The following is a 14,130-nucleotide window of genomic DNA, read 5'->3' as shown; positions in this document are numbered from 1 at the left end:
ATCAGAAATAGGAAAGGGATGAAAAAATGTCTTGAAATTACTTAACTGAGTTGCTGTCACTTAAAAGTGACAAAGTGTGATAACATTTTTGTAATATTGGCTGCATCTTGTGGAAGTAGAAATTAATTTCAAAACAACTGTATATACAGCTTTTTGGTGGGAATTCTCTGTGTAATTCTATCGTACTTCATGTACTTGCTACATATAGTAAAAAATTAAGATCTGTATTTTAATCTTTCAAAGATGCATGCAAGTTGAAATCTGGTAATTCAGTTCACAGATGTTGTCTCTAAATGTGGTAGTCAAATCGTGAGAAGTCCCATTACACAAATGGAAGGCACTTGCTTTGTAAATTAGTTCTAGAACTGTCCAGTTGTACCCTGTCGATAGGGTACCTGTTCCGCTTTAATTGCGGTCTGTACTGAGAGAATACAAAACCATAATCTTGATGTGTAAGAATATTTCAATATTGTTCAACTCTAGCATATCTCATGTAGCCATGTTTGGCAGTACAGTGAAACGGCAGGATAACTGTTGCCAAGAAGGGAAGATTTTTTTTTATACAGTAAGAGTTATGGGGGGAAGTTGTAGAGTTGGATATTGAAACAACAGATTGCCAGCCTTTGCCTCTGAGTTTTGTTTGCGATCTCCCTCATTAATTTACCATGTGCCCTTAGGCAAATCAATTGCTGTTTTCATTTTGAAGTAACAGCTAAAAGGATAAAATGCTTGCAGATGCCTTAGAGTTTAAAGATGCTATTCCAGAGACTCAATATAATCTACTGACATTAATAATAATAATAAAAAAGCTGAAAGGATCTTTCCCTCCAAGCCTAAGAAGGATAAACTGCAGCAGTTGTTTCTAAATGAGAATTTAAAAGCTCTTGGCTCTGGTATTTTAAATATAAAATCACGGTAAGGTGAACACAAAACCCAAAAGGCAACTTACAGAAAGCATAAAACTGTAAAAGACTTTCAAATGCACAGACATAGAAAATCGGCCTCTAATTCAGGAAAACCTTACATTGATTGCTATAACATGGGAGGTCATAGTAGGGGAAAAAAACAGGTTTTTTTGTTTGTTTACAGCACTCTTCCTAATCATCTATCACTGGATTCGTTGTGGTTTGTGAAGTGCTGTGAGAACCTAGGATAGGAAATGCCTGCAAATACACACCCGAGTACCTGCCTCCTGAGTTTGTCTAATTCTTATTCAAATCAATCTTTTTAGTGCCTATGAGATAACTATATAGGCATGTAAGAGATACTTGTCTTATAAAAATAACTTCCTTTTTTCTCTGTCATCCTCTTATTTTCCCAGCTGAAAAGTCCTAACCTAGTTAGTTACTTATCATGTAGAAGCTGTTTTATACCTCTAAAAATCCTTGCTGCTCTTTTCTGTTCCTCATTTAATTTTATTAAACATATATTCTGGCACAGGAACAGATCTGCATGCTGTATTCAAAATGTGGTACATCCTTGATTTATACAATGCAGTAAATACTCTCTTCTGGTTTGTTCTCAGCTCTCATCCTAAATTCCTAACATTGTTTCTCGTCTTTGCCAGCTCAGTGCTCAGCAATGGTTTTTTTAGGGAGCTATTCACAGTAAATCCCACATCTCTTTATTTGGTTGACAAGAGCTAAACCAGAACCCCTTACTGTTTACATATGATGTAGGCTGTCTTTTCCTAGACTGTTGCTTTGCATTCACTTGCATAAGATTTAATCTACTATTTCATAATCCAATATTGTGCTTTTTCAATGTATGTGTTTTAGTCTCAACTATCTTGAAAAATGTGTTTATCAGCAAACTTTCTTGCCTTCCTATTTACTCCTATTGTTCTTTTGTACAACCTTTTGAAGAAGCCATATGGGCTTTTCTCAAACCAGACAATACCTATAGTGTAAGAGGTAAATTAATTATAACATATGTGGAATTCATGAACAATAGACAAAAACCCCCTAATTTAGCAACTTCAGCTCTGATCATATATAATAATATAGCTGCTTATATCAGTGTGCTAAACAGATGAATGAGAAGGTATAGCCTTTGAGATATATTTTGCATATGCAAAAAGATACTCTTTCTGGGATCACAGTTTCTAACTACTCAGGCTGCAGTTTCACAAACCAGGTAACTGGATCTGTAGGCTGTTGCCAAATGGGGAGATTCCAGTCTTTGCATACCTCATCCCCTAGTTGAGCCTTTCTGCTCCTTCCCTTGCATTGATCAAGAAGTACTGGGCCTGTGAGAATAGTCATGAAAACATAAAAATCTGACTCACCATGCAGTGTCATGACTGCTAGATCCAGTGTGAGAGAAGGGACAGAAACATGCAGCTGGGGCTGAAAGGGGAAAAAGGGACTGCAGCAGTATATAATTGGACTGTGTTACATGTATTGTGAAATTGCACCTAGGCCCTAAAGCATAGCAGTGCTCCTACTTTTTCTTTACAGAGGAGAAACATGAGGTGCAGAGAACTTAACCAAATCCCCACTTTCTCTCCATGTGACAGTCAGGAATGTAGCGCAAATGCTCTGATGCCGTGTGAAGCTTTAACCCTAGACAAAAATCATGAACTGCTTGTCTGCACGTGACCTGCTCTGAGTACATAATTTGTGATTGTTACGCAGGTTAGTATTCATACTGCTTATGCTGAAAGTGAAAGCTTGTGTCGGGGAATTAAGCCAAAAAATGAAAAGTTCTCTAATGAAATATAAAGGCTGACTCAGTTAAATCTGTCCGATAGTGTCTAATTCTAGTAAGAATAACTTGTACAACTTTTTTACCCTAATTCTATAACTTCTATGAATTGAAAAGCCCCCTGCAACCCCTTAATTATAAATAGATAACACAGTTGGCATTCTCAGTGGGAAAGCATACTGGGTGGCATACGTCTAATGCAGTACAGGTGATGCAGCAATTTTGGAACTGATGGCAGTAGTGAAGGTGGGGGAAGAGAGGAAGGTATGAAGGCAGATAGTGATTAAGGCTGCCTGATAACAGTAGACTTTTTGTTGTTTGTTTGCTCTTGTAATATCAATGGGAAATCAGAATAACAAGTTCAGGTTAAGCTTAAAAATAAAGCAGTTTAGACTGTTTGAAGATAGATGCTAATGTAACTGAAAGCAACTGTGTAGCGTATCAACAGCTGCTTCAGTATGATATACTGATATTCATAATGACATTCACTTCTAAAATGCTAATGGAGACAAGGGTGTTATGCCTTGTAGTAAATAGTTGTGGTAAGAATAGTATTTATATGGCTTATGATTTGAAAGTTTTCTACTGCATTATGTTATCATGAAAGAATAATTGAATATTCTCTCTTATGATATAAGTTTTCTTGAAACTGCTATTCTTTCTTTTCCTTGAATGAGGAATGCACTATTCAGTGTGAAAACTACCCATTTTCATAAGAAAATAGATGTTATTTTTAATAACCTACATAAATGATTACTTATAATACTGCTCAACTTTGGCTACCTAGCATTTTATATGCTTTATATATATTCTTATTTTTTTGAAAGACTTCTTAGGTATATGGCACAGCAGAACAATTGAATTTACTCAGGATTATCAAATTCTACAATACTAGCTACTTTCAAGTAGCACTCTCGTACAAAGAACTCAAACTGCAAAGCTAAAGGTAATTAGAACATGCTGGCTCTTTGCCAAATTCCAAGATAGGCTTCCTTGGCAAGCATCATCTCAAATGTTTCATATAAGTTGTTCTACAGCATTTCCACTTTCCTCTAGGAAAAGCTATTTTATAGAAAGGGAGTCTTAGTGATCCTTACTTCTTGACTATTTTATTATTTATTGTACCATATCACTACGCAGCAGTAACACATTTGGTTGTAAATTCCTTCCATTGCTCACAAAGCCACGCAAACATCTTGGAGCTTTCCTCAGAGAATTCTTAACTTCCTACAAAAACAAGCAACAAAAAGCTACCAGGAAAAGTAACCAGAAGATTTTTAATCACTTGAGTCTATTTCCTATCCCTAAGAGAAACTAGAATTTTCCACGTGTTTAAGTTAAATACTCAAGTGGATTACATGGCCTGTATTAAACTAAATAAATTTATGATCTATTATTTTATATGAACTATATTGTGTCAAATACGAGAACAGATCCTATTTCTTAACCATACTCAAAGATTTCCTAGGATTGCTACAGAAATTTAAATTCTTCTTGAATAGGCCTGTTTTATCTTTTGGTCACTTAGATGTGAGATTTCATTGTGTTTTTCACATGTATGAACTAGTTGCCATCTCTCACTCCTTTTGATAAATGGAAGCTTCTTAAATCCCATTTTTTAAATATAAAATACTAACTAACACATGTGGACAATAACTCAGTGTCTTTAACTTAGTTTACTGTGGTAACACTCACTAGTCTCCTCCAGATACCAGAGGAATTGGGATATATTGTACTATCAGATTTCACCACTTTGAATATTGCAAGGACAAGTTGTTACACTTACAGTAGTACATGATGCTAAAGCTTTGCATTGATAATGTTTAAATACTCTAGACTGCTCTAAGGTGTGTTCAAATGAAAACATAATCGCACTGAGGCTTGGCACATATCGTTACATATTTGTGCATTTAAAAGCAATGGCCCACCTTGGTGAGAATCTGGAAGCAAAGTGGAATGCCAGGTGCATCTGGAAGAGATGACTTTTTCATTTTTATAGTCAATTTACTAGTAGGGAATTTACTAAATTTAGTAAATCCTGTCCTCTGACACTGACTGGTAATGATTTTTTTTTTTTTTAATCCTTTTGTGTTCTAAGGTTGTGTTTGGTTTGCTTTTTGTTTTTTGTTGTGTGGGGCTTTTTTTTTAACCCCATCTCAAAATTCTATGCTAAATCTTGCCTTCCTACATCTGTCTGAGCTATATGAAGATGGGTAGGAAAGCACAATTGTAGAAGTTAAAGGGTGAAGTGTAGTAATTATACATAAAGTTATAAAAGTAAACAATCTCGGTAATATGCTTTACTATGATAGCACTAAAAACCTGAGGTTTCAATGGAAATATCCTGAATTCTCCTAGATATAAACAAAGCAGGTGTGAATTATTAATTTATAACATATTTAATTTATAATAATATATATAAGGTATCCTTTATTTCAAATATTCTGGAAACTTGCTTATAAAAATATGCAATAATTATTTTGAACAAAACTGTGTCTATAATCACCAATAGTTATTTAAGAATAAGTGTAGTTGACTGTATGTTATCAAATACTAAACGAAGCCTAGGGAAAAAAAGGCAAATCATTTTGCTTGCATTCTTGTCAGCTAAGAGCAGGACCCTACTTGAAAACTTGATAAATCAAAATCCATTACTTGGGGAAATAACTTTGTTGCTTTGTAATGAATGTTTCACCCAAATATTTAGTTAAAATAGCTAATTTTGAAGTCTGTGATCCTGAAAGCTGTAAGAAGTCAGATAATATACCCAGAGAGTGCTGGGTCAAAGCCTCTGACGACTGCATGCACCAACATAAGTTATCTTTGGTGATACTGTTTATTATTCACTGTATGGACTTCACAAGGGGAGGAAAAAAATTCACCTTAGTTTATTTTCAAAAGACAGTCTTAAAAGAGGTGTATCTGTCAAGTATGTCCTGGCGAGATGTCTCAGCTATTGATCCTCCTCCTCAGATAGCAATAATGCTTTTGAGTTTCACCCTACTTGCCTCAGGAAAGATTTAACTTTACTTCAATTACAGAACTATAATAAAACACCACTGACCCTATAATACTACAAGTAATATTCCATTTAGAATTAAGGTAATAGCATGGCATATATAAACGACTTAAAATGGTGGTATGTTGAAGTCATCAAATCCCAAACTGGAATTATAAGTAAATATATTTTATATACCGACGACAAGAATTCACTATTCCTTTCCCTCTGTCAACTTTACATATATTAGGGGAAAAAATACCTTTTTTTTTTTCTCCATTTCCTGTCTGAAAGTTAGCATGTGAACATAGAATCAGGTTACTCCAACTCACAAAAATGTTAGCAATACTTACTTTATGAAAAACAGGGCTTTAGTCCCCAAAAAAGATTTTGCCTTTTTTTTATTTGGCCTTACTATCAAATAAACTGATGTCTCAGCAATGTTTTAGCAGTTACTTAAGTTCTTATGTCATTATTCTGTTTAGGTGAAATGCAGAAGAAAGGCTTACATAATTTGTTGCTAATGGAAAGCTTCTGTCTCCACCAGAAATAAGTTTGAAGTTAAGGAATGTCTGAATAAATTAGTCTGAATACATCTAAGTATTAGATATAAATCTTGAAAGTATTAAAAATACTCAGGTACAGCCAGACATGTTGATACTCATTTCTCTGCAATTGCTGAAAGATTTAACAAATCTACTAACACAGCATACTGGAGTTTTGCAGTGAGGCATAGCAATAGACTTGTATGTTTGCATTCCTTTGACCTGATGTCTTTGCTAATTACTGTTCAAGTAATTTAGTTGTTTTGCTCATAGCATTGTTTTGGGTTTTTATTATCTTGCAAAAAGAAATAAAAAAAAGTTCTTACAAAAATAAGACCAAAATGAACATCATCTTATATTAGAAGCTTTAGACATAATTAATTGACTTTTCCATTGGAGGAAAAGCATATCCTGATGCATATAATCAATTCAATTACCACTGTCCAGTCTAAGAGAAATGAATTCATAACAACAACAAAAGCCTTAACAAATTACAAACATCTGACAAAAACATGCCCCACCTTTTTAATCAGAGACTAAATTAGCCATATACATATACAATTTTTTTTTTTAAATAGCATACCTACACTGGTGTATCATCCTACAGAGCTTCACATGGTGAAATCTACTGATGCATTCTGCTGCTGACAAGAATAATGCTGATACCTGTAATAGAGATGTGATCCATTAGCATATACTGAAATTTTCACCGGTGCACCTTAGTCTAGCTCTGAAATACTACATACCAGCCCACTTTATACAGATCTGTTATGAACTTATACTTGTACGGCTACCAAGCTTAATCAGCTTAATAATAAAAATCTTTCACTGTTGTTGTATTTTCATTAGTATACTGTTTCTGAAGTTATGTGCTTACAACATAACTTTTAATTGTCATACCCTTCTAAGCATGATTTGCTATATATGACATTGAGGTACAAAGTATAAAAGCCTAGCTAAAACACGGGTATATTGCCAAAGGTAATGTATGCCTTTGATCACCTATCTTTGTTTATCTGAATGTTTGAGATGAACTTGAAAGATAATGGATAAATAGACTTATGCTGAAAGCCAAATACTTTTTTTTTCTTACTTTGCATAGCTTTTTATAACAGAATCCAGTAAATGACAATTCCATTTCTCTTAGTACATGAAAGTATGCACATGGCTAAAATGGACTTTTAATTTGTCTTATTGCTAGATACATTGAACCTTTGAATGATGCAAGGTATTTATAACCTTATATCTATATTCTAATTAGTCTGGCTTTATCTGGGAATAGCAATGCTAGAGAGCAGCTTGGATAGATATGCTGGCTAGACTGCTTTTGGTTCCCTTGTCTCTTAGAATCTACCTTTGATAAAAGCTGAGTGTGATGTCAAAAAGAACATAAGTGTTTCTGTACACAATACAAACGTATGACTAAGAATAGGTTCCTTGTAAAAACTATTAAAAAAAAAAAAGTTTGGCTTTTTTAGGAAGAGTCACAACAAATAGGATTTATGAAAAGATAAAGGGAAGTTTATGAATTTTTTGTCTTGTTGCCTACCACCCCTCCATATGTTTTGAACATGTATATACACACACTCAGATATAGTTGGATACATATGTGCATGTACACACATCTTCCTATTTTACCCTATTGCTACTGATTCAATACTTGTGATTCTTCATAGAAAACTGAAATTTTGCTGTCATCCTAATGTACTTTATTGCAATTAATAACTTCTAGAAAAACTAAGTATTGAATGCAGTTCAGTTACCACGCACTAGAAATTGTCCATGCACAGGAAAAATAATGCATAGCTTGAGGTCATGCCAAATCAGATGATCAGTCTCTTTATGTAGCTCTGTATCAGGTATAATAAAAAAATTTTCTGCAGCTGAGCAATTATATATTCAGGCTAGGTTCTAAATGTTTGTCAGGGAAGAGCTATTTATGCTTTGTTATTTTTAAACTCTAGTACCTAGCTCTGAATAGATTTTATTGTGGTTAGACTTCTTCAGAAAGTCAAAATAAACCCAATAAACCAGTTTGGTTACGTTTCAAAAATAGAATACATGTATAAATCAAAGTGCTGTATTTATTGTCTATGAAGTAGGAATGACTGTTCAAATAGCAACAAATTAAAGCCTAGATTATTTTTTTCTTATTGTTGGAGCTCCAATAATGCTTATTCAGACTGAGTATTTATTCACCATGCAGGTGACACCCATCAGTTCAGCATCTCCACATTAAATTTATAAAACATTATTCTACAATGATTTTAATGCTTTGATATTCTTGGTATACAGTGGTATACCAATTGACTTAATACCTTTGTCTTATGCTCCTCTTTGAAGCTTCCTAAGTTCTGTCTGTGACGAAAGGGAAGTTACCCAGATTCTTGATCCTTCTATTGGGAACCTCACTGCTATCCCTCCAATACACTTGCAACTACAGGGAAAAAACACAGCTATGGTTACCTAATAAAATACAACTATACCTGTCAGACACAGTTTAACAGAGATCACTTTGAAACCATGTGGCTTTAATGATACTTTTATTTTTTATTTTATTTTTTTTCAGTCAGCTTGTACTGCATTTGCCAACAAACTGGTAGCCAAGGTCCATAACAGCAAATGAGTCAACGGGCATCGGCCGAGTCATGCAGCAGGGACAATTGTCTGTAAGCAGGACCTACACTTTAAATCTCAGGTTTCAAAGTTATGACCAGCATTCTTATGTGTCACAACTTCTTTTCACACTAAAAGAAAATTAAATCTTGGTCATAAGTACTGCAAACGAGTAGCTAAAATTCAGGAAAGCAACTTAACAACTTCTGTCTGGAGAAGAGTCTGAGAGAACTGGATGGGGTAGTACAGTGCCTCTGAATTTTCCTAGAAGCAAATTGCATTGCACTGAAATTGGAGAAGCAGAAATTCTCTGCTGCCCTGCATATAACAAGCCCAGAGACACTGGATATCTATAATACCATAAATTACAGTAGGAGCATATGGAGGACTGAAAACTAGTAGAGAGTTAGTTGAAAATTTTAAGAATGTTTTATGTAAGATTATCAGTGAGGAAAGGCTAATAAAAGGGTTTTTTTTCAGTAAGAGATTATGGCATACTGTTTATAGAGCTGCTCTCAGAATAACTTATTACTGTAAGGCTTAATGAAAATCTATTTGAATTTTACTCTGAACTGTTCCCACACAAAGTTATATTGAAAATCTATTGCAATTGATGTTTTCATCAAATATTTTTATTGTTAAGTTTATATAAGGACAACCAAAGAACCATATAAGTATGAATACCTAATAGATGGATTATAGCATTAGCGATGAAATTGATTCTGGAATAATACACAAATCTGTAGAGGATTATAGTCCTTGACACTACAAGGAATTGCATATGTTTTTTAGATAAACATGTTTCTTAAATGAAAGTGTTAAAGCAGTAAAAAAGAAGAAAGAAAGGAAAAAATAAAGAGAAAACCTTAAATTTATATACAGAATGAAGTCGTCAACAGATAAGGCAAAGCTTGTTCGCAGTATTGTGGAGGCAGCTATGGCACAATGTATTTACTTCTGGCAGTGTGTCTCAGGGTGTGCACGTGTGTGTGTAAAACATAACAAAAGAAACTTTGCATGACAGCTTTTGGTAACTGTCTTAAAGCACTTAAATTGGCTTGACCCTGCAAGTACATAAACTGAAGTGAATTTAGAAATAGATACTGAAGCATGAAGTAATAACAGCATATATGAGGTTTGTATCAGACAGTCCATTCTGTATCGTAAAGTACACGACTTGACTTTACACTGAGATGAAGATTTACTGAAGAAAATCCTTGGGGGTTAGAACCTGCAGATACACAAGCCTACGCAACCCCATCTCACAGCCTGACTGGCTTCCCCTGAGTTCTCTGAGTGCAGGATCTGCTTCCAGAACCCAGCCTTTCCAGGGAAGTAATGAAGACACTACATGCTTGATCTATGACTGATGATAGAGACTGAAGCTTTTGGAAAGAGGTGTTTTTTGTGTTGTGCCTATGGGAAGTCAGATGTTATTTTCATAAGGAAAATAAAAACTCCCAAGATTTGGCTTCATGATTTGGCTAAAGGGATGCTGAACAGAGTGGAGAAAGGTATGCACTATAGCCAGCCCAACAGCAACCACATTTAGTTGGATATAGATAAAATAGAGTTTGTTCAGGACAAAACAACAAAAATAATTAATGTGAACAGACTGTGCTATGGTTTCCATTCCAGCAAAACAAGTTTACTGCTTTAACAGCTTCATGTACAAGATGTCCTATTGTTGTCAAGTAACGTATGCAATTTAAATTCTACAATACATAAAAAAAACCCCAAACAAACTATAAATTACATTCCCACCCCTCTTCTTTGATCAGCTCGGTGACACGGGGAAATAAAGTCTTTCAGCTGAACTATAAAATATAAATAGTTTATGCACCATCATACAAATAAGATATTCCTTATGTGGAGTACTTCTCTTTTAGGTTGCTATTGCTTGATTTGTTCAAGGCCACTTTTTTCATGGCCTCTGTATGTTGGACTTCTTTTGTATCTAAGTTGACTTAAATTTTTCCTAAGCAATGTTCTTTTACAAAAAAAAAAAAAAATCTTATGGGGAATAAGAGAATAATTTATAGCATATATTAAAATAACATGCAGAACTACAATGTGGCTCAGGTTGAATAACCCTGGATAAAATGGCAAAGTTTGTCTATAGCAATCCTTGGCTTGAAGAGTAAGGCAGTAAGATTTGACACCCAAAATTCCATAATAAATTGTGTATATATGTTTCTTCTTTTTCACAGCTAGCATTACACTCCTAATTCTTGCTACTCATTCTTCTGATGCTTATAGGTATTTTACAATTAACGTTACACTATGCCACTTAAAACATTTTGTACTTTTTGAGACTCCCCAAGTAATCACAGTGAAGTAGACTGGGAATACATGAATATTGCACATCGCAAACTGAACCACAACAAATAAATAGGTTTAACTTTTACGTGCTTCTTTCAAGCAGTCAATATTAAAACTCTTCTCAAAGATGGTCACTCAGTATCATCCATTCCATTTTTAACTATGAGGAAACTGAACGCTGTGAAGCTGAGATGGCTTTGCCTGTGTGACATACCCACTGGATGAAAGGGAGTTCCCATCTACAACCGCTAGACACATTTGCCTAATATCTCAAGATAATGGTTACTGTCACTAGCCACTCTAAACCCTAGTGGCACTGGTTCTCATTCTCTTTCTTATCACTCCTCAGGCTGCTTTTTATAGAGGTAGAAAATACTTCAGATGGTGAAAATGTAAGATATGATTATATGCCTGGACAAATGAAAGTCTAATACCTGGACATTCACATGTTAAACCTATTGTAAACCCAACCACGAAACACAAACACAAACCAGATCAACCTCAGGAAGAATGCTAATAATTTGCAGTTTATTTTGTAAAGTTTGTTCAATTTTTGTTTCCCTTCCACTTTAGTGCTGTAATGTTTGAGTTTGTTTGCTTTGTTTCCCTGTTTGTTTTTCTTTCTTTCTTGTAATTATTGTATTTCTTTGCATGCGCTACATTGTTTAACTATCTGAAATTTGGCTTGCTTTCCTCCATATCTGTGTTCATTTGTTCCATGATTACAATCCTTGATACTTCTACTCTTCTTTTAAAAGAAGTTTAAAGCTTTATGAATGGTCTTCTGTCAAAACCAGCTCTTCTGGAGGTGGTTATCCCTCTTTTCTTTCCTTTTTTTTTTTTTAAGCTTCTCATGGCATGTTCTTATTCATATTTTACCTTACAATACTTTAAGCTCCTTTTGCATATTTTGCCAAAATCTGTACTACTGTCTACCATATTACACGGATATGCGTAGTCTTAAGCCCCGTGAATATTTATTGTACACACTGCTTTGAGTTTGTTTGTTTGTTTCTCCTGGGCCAACTCTCGCAGTCAGATACATGGATATGACTCCTGCTAAAGTCATGTGCGCTGTATATGTGCATCAGAAGACTCCTTCAGTTTAAATGTGACACTTCAGAGAAAAGCTAGTCTATAAGAATTTGAAAAGAACGATTCACATTCATAAATTTTGTTCTTGGTAGATACCATCTTCGTCTGGATTGTTTTTTCTGGTTTTTTTTGGTAGGTCTGAGCCCATGGCAATGGAGAAGAGAAAAAGAAAAGAATAAGCGCTTTTCCTAATAGAACGGTTGAAATCTCCATGTGGTTTGTCCTGTAAGAGTGCCGCAAAAGTTTAGATAAATCTTTCTTTTAGCAATATCCTCTAAATTGAAGGCATTATTACACTAGAATAAGTGGATAACTTCTAGGACGTATGGGAATAAAGTACTGAATCACAGACATGGAAATTTCTGTTTCAGCCTTCTAGAGCTCCTGGTTGCCATCCCCATTTCCCCATCTCCTATTACTTGGCAACCACACCTCTTCCTGGAGGGCACCAGTAGCTAAAGACTTTGTATGGTTTTTTCTTATTTGGTGCCTAGGAGAGGCAAGCCCAACAGTGCTGCTTTTTTCTTGCCCTTGCTATGCCTCTATGAGGTTAATGCGACTTTAGCTGAACTCAAGCCTTGGTTTATATCAGAATAAACCTTCTTCTGTAGAGAAATCCCGAATAAGGCTGAGAATTTTGCTGGAGGCTCTTTTTAGAGAAGTGCTTATTTAATTAACAATTGATGTAACTTATATGACTGTAAATGCAAATGTGTATGCTCTTTAAAAACAGTTGTAGGAGAAATGTTTTATTTTGCAATGGCTATCCTTAGAAGTTTTGTTTTGGGATGATAAATTAACTGTTTACCATGTAATGTGCAGCGCTGTACATTTTCAAAGCCTGATCTAAAATAGGTTAGTTTGTGGTGCGCTGGCAGTACCTTAACAGACAGCAGAGTCCTTCAGTATCTTCACTCTTAAATGGAGGCTGTGCTGAATTACATGCAGGGGATTGCTGTCTGACAGCTGTTCCCTGTCTCCTCCAGGAAAAGAGGTTGCACGCTATTTTTCTTTTTTTTCCTTCTCCCCAGATACCTTTCCCAGCAGTTCACACCCCACCCCTCTCAGCACGTACCGCCCCTTGGGAATTTCTGCCTGTTCCCTGCAGAAACAGGCTTTGCTTTCGAGCAGGTAAGACTGACGGGCTCTATTCTGGAAGCGCGGCTGAGGCAGGTGGCGGCCCGGGGCGGGGGCGGCCCTGCCCGCGGCCCCACCGGTGCGCACCCCCGTCAGCTAACTCGCTGCCAATGCGCCCCGTCCCATTAATTGTCAAACGACCCCGAGATTTAGCCTAGGCAGGGCTGAGCGGGGGACGCGGGGTTGCAGGGAGGCGACTGTAACGCCGGGCTGGCGGCAGCGCTGCGGGCGTCCGGGGAGGACTGAGGGGAGGCGGCTCGGTCGCCGCGGCAGGACTCGCTCCATCTCCCCCGGCGCAGCGGCAGAGCTCATCCCCCACCCCCAGATCGGTTCCCGAGAAGCGGTGGGGGAAGGAGAGAGGCGGCGGGACAGCCTCACCTCCCTCCGCGGCCGGGCGGGGGCAGCCCGTCGCACCTCCGCCGCTGCTGCCGCTCCCAAATGGCGGCCCGCAGCGGGGCGGGCTCTATCGACAGCTCGGCGCTCCGCGGTCAGGCCGAGAGGCGGGGAGGAAGAGGACGGGAAAAGAAGGAGAGACAGGCGAAAGGGAAGGAGCCGAGTGCCGACAGGTCGATGGGCGGAGGATAAATGTCTCGCTGAGTGTGAGGCCGCCATTTTAGATGAGGAACGAAACGAACAGCGCCGAGTAGGACGAGAGGCCGGAGGGAGCCGCCGGGAGGGAGTGACATAGGTAGGAGCGGCGTTGGGCTGGTG

General features: G+C 36.8%; 1 protein-coding gene across 3 annotated transcripts in view; it reads left to right on the top strand.

Moving 5' to 3' along the window:
* RAF1 (Raf-1 proto-oncogene, serine/threonine kinase) overlaps positions 1-14,130 on the top strand; it is an 80,456-nt gene that overhangs the window by 20,504 nt on the left and 45,822 nt on the right. The window contains exon 1 of one of the 3 annotated variants that reach the window (XM_087744741.1): positions 13,934-14,107. The exons of 1 other annotated variant lie outside the window; for it this stretch is intronic. The gene's annotated coding sequence lies outside the window, so the exon portion shown is untranslated. Of the gene's footprint in view, positions 1-13,933; positions 14,108-14,130 lie in introns of those variants that run through there. One more of the 3 variants, XM_009476698.2, reaches the window with a different exon arrangement.

The sequence above is a fragment of the Nipponia nippon genome, unplaced genomic scaffold (assembly GCF_047370975.1).
Source record: "Nipponia nippon isolate SJK-2023a ecotype South Korea unplaced genomic scaffold, ASM4737097v1 scaffold_9, whole genome shotgun sequence".
In the NCBI taxonomy this organism is placed as follows: Eukaryota; Metazoa; Chordata; class Aves; order Pelecaniformes; family Threskiornithidae; genus Nipponia; species Nipponia nippon.
The sequence above is the reverse complement of the archived record's forward strand: the minus strand, read 5'-3'. Positions and strand labels throughout refer to the sequence as shown.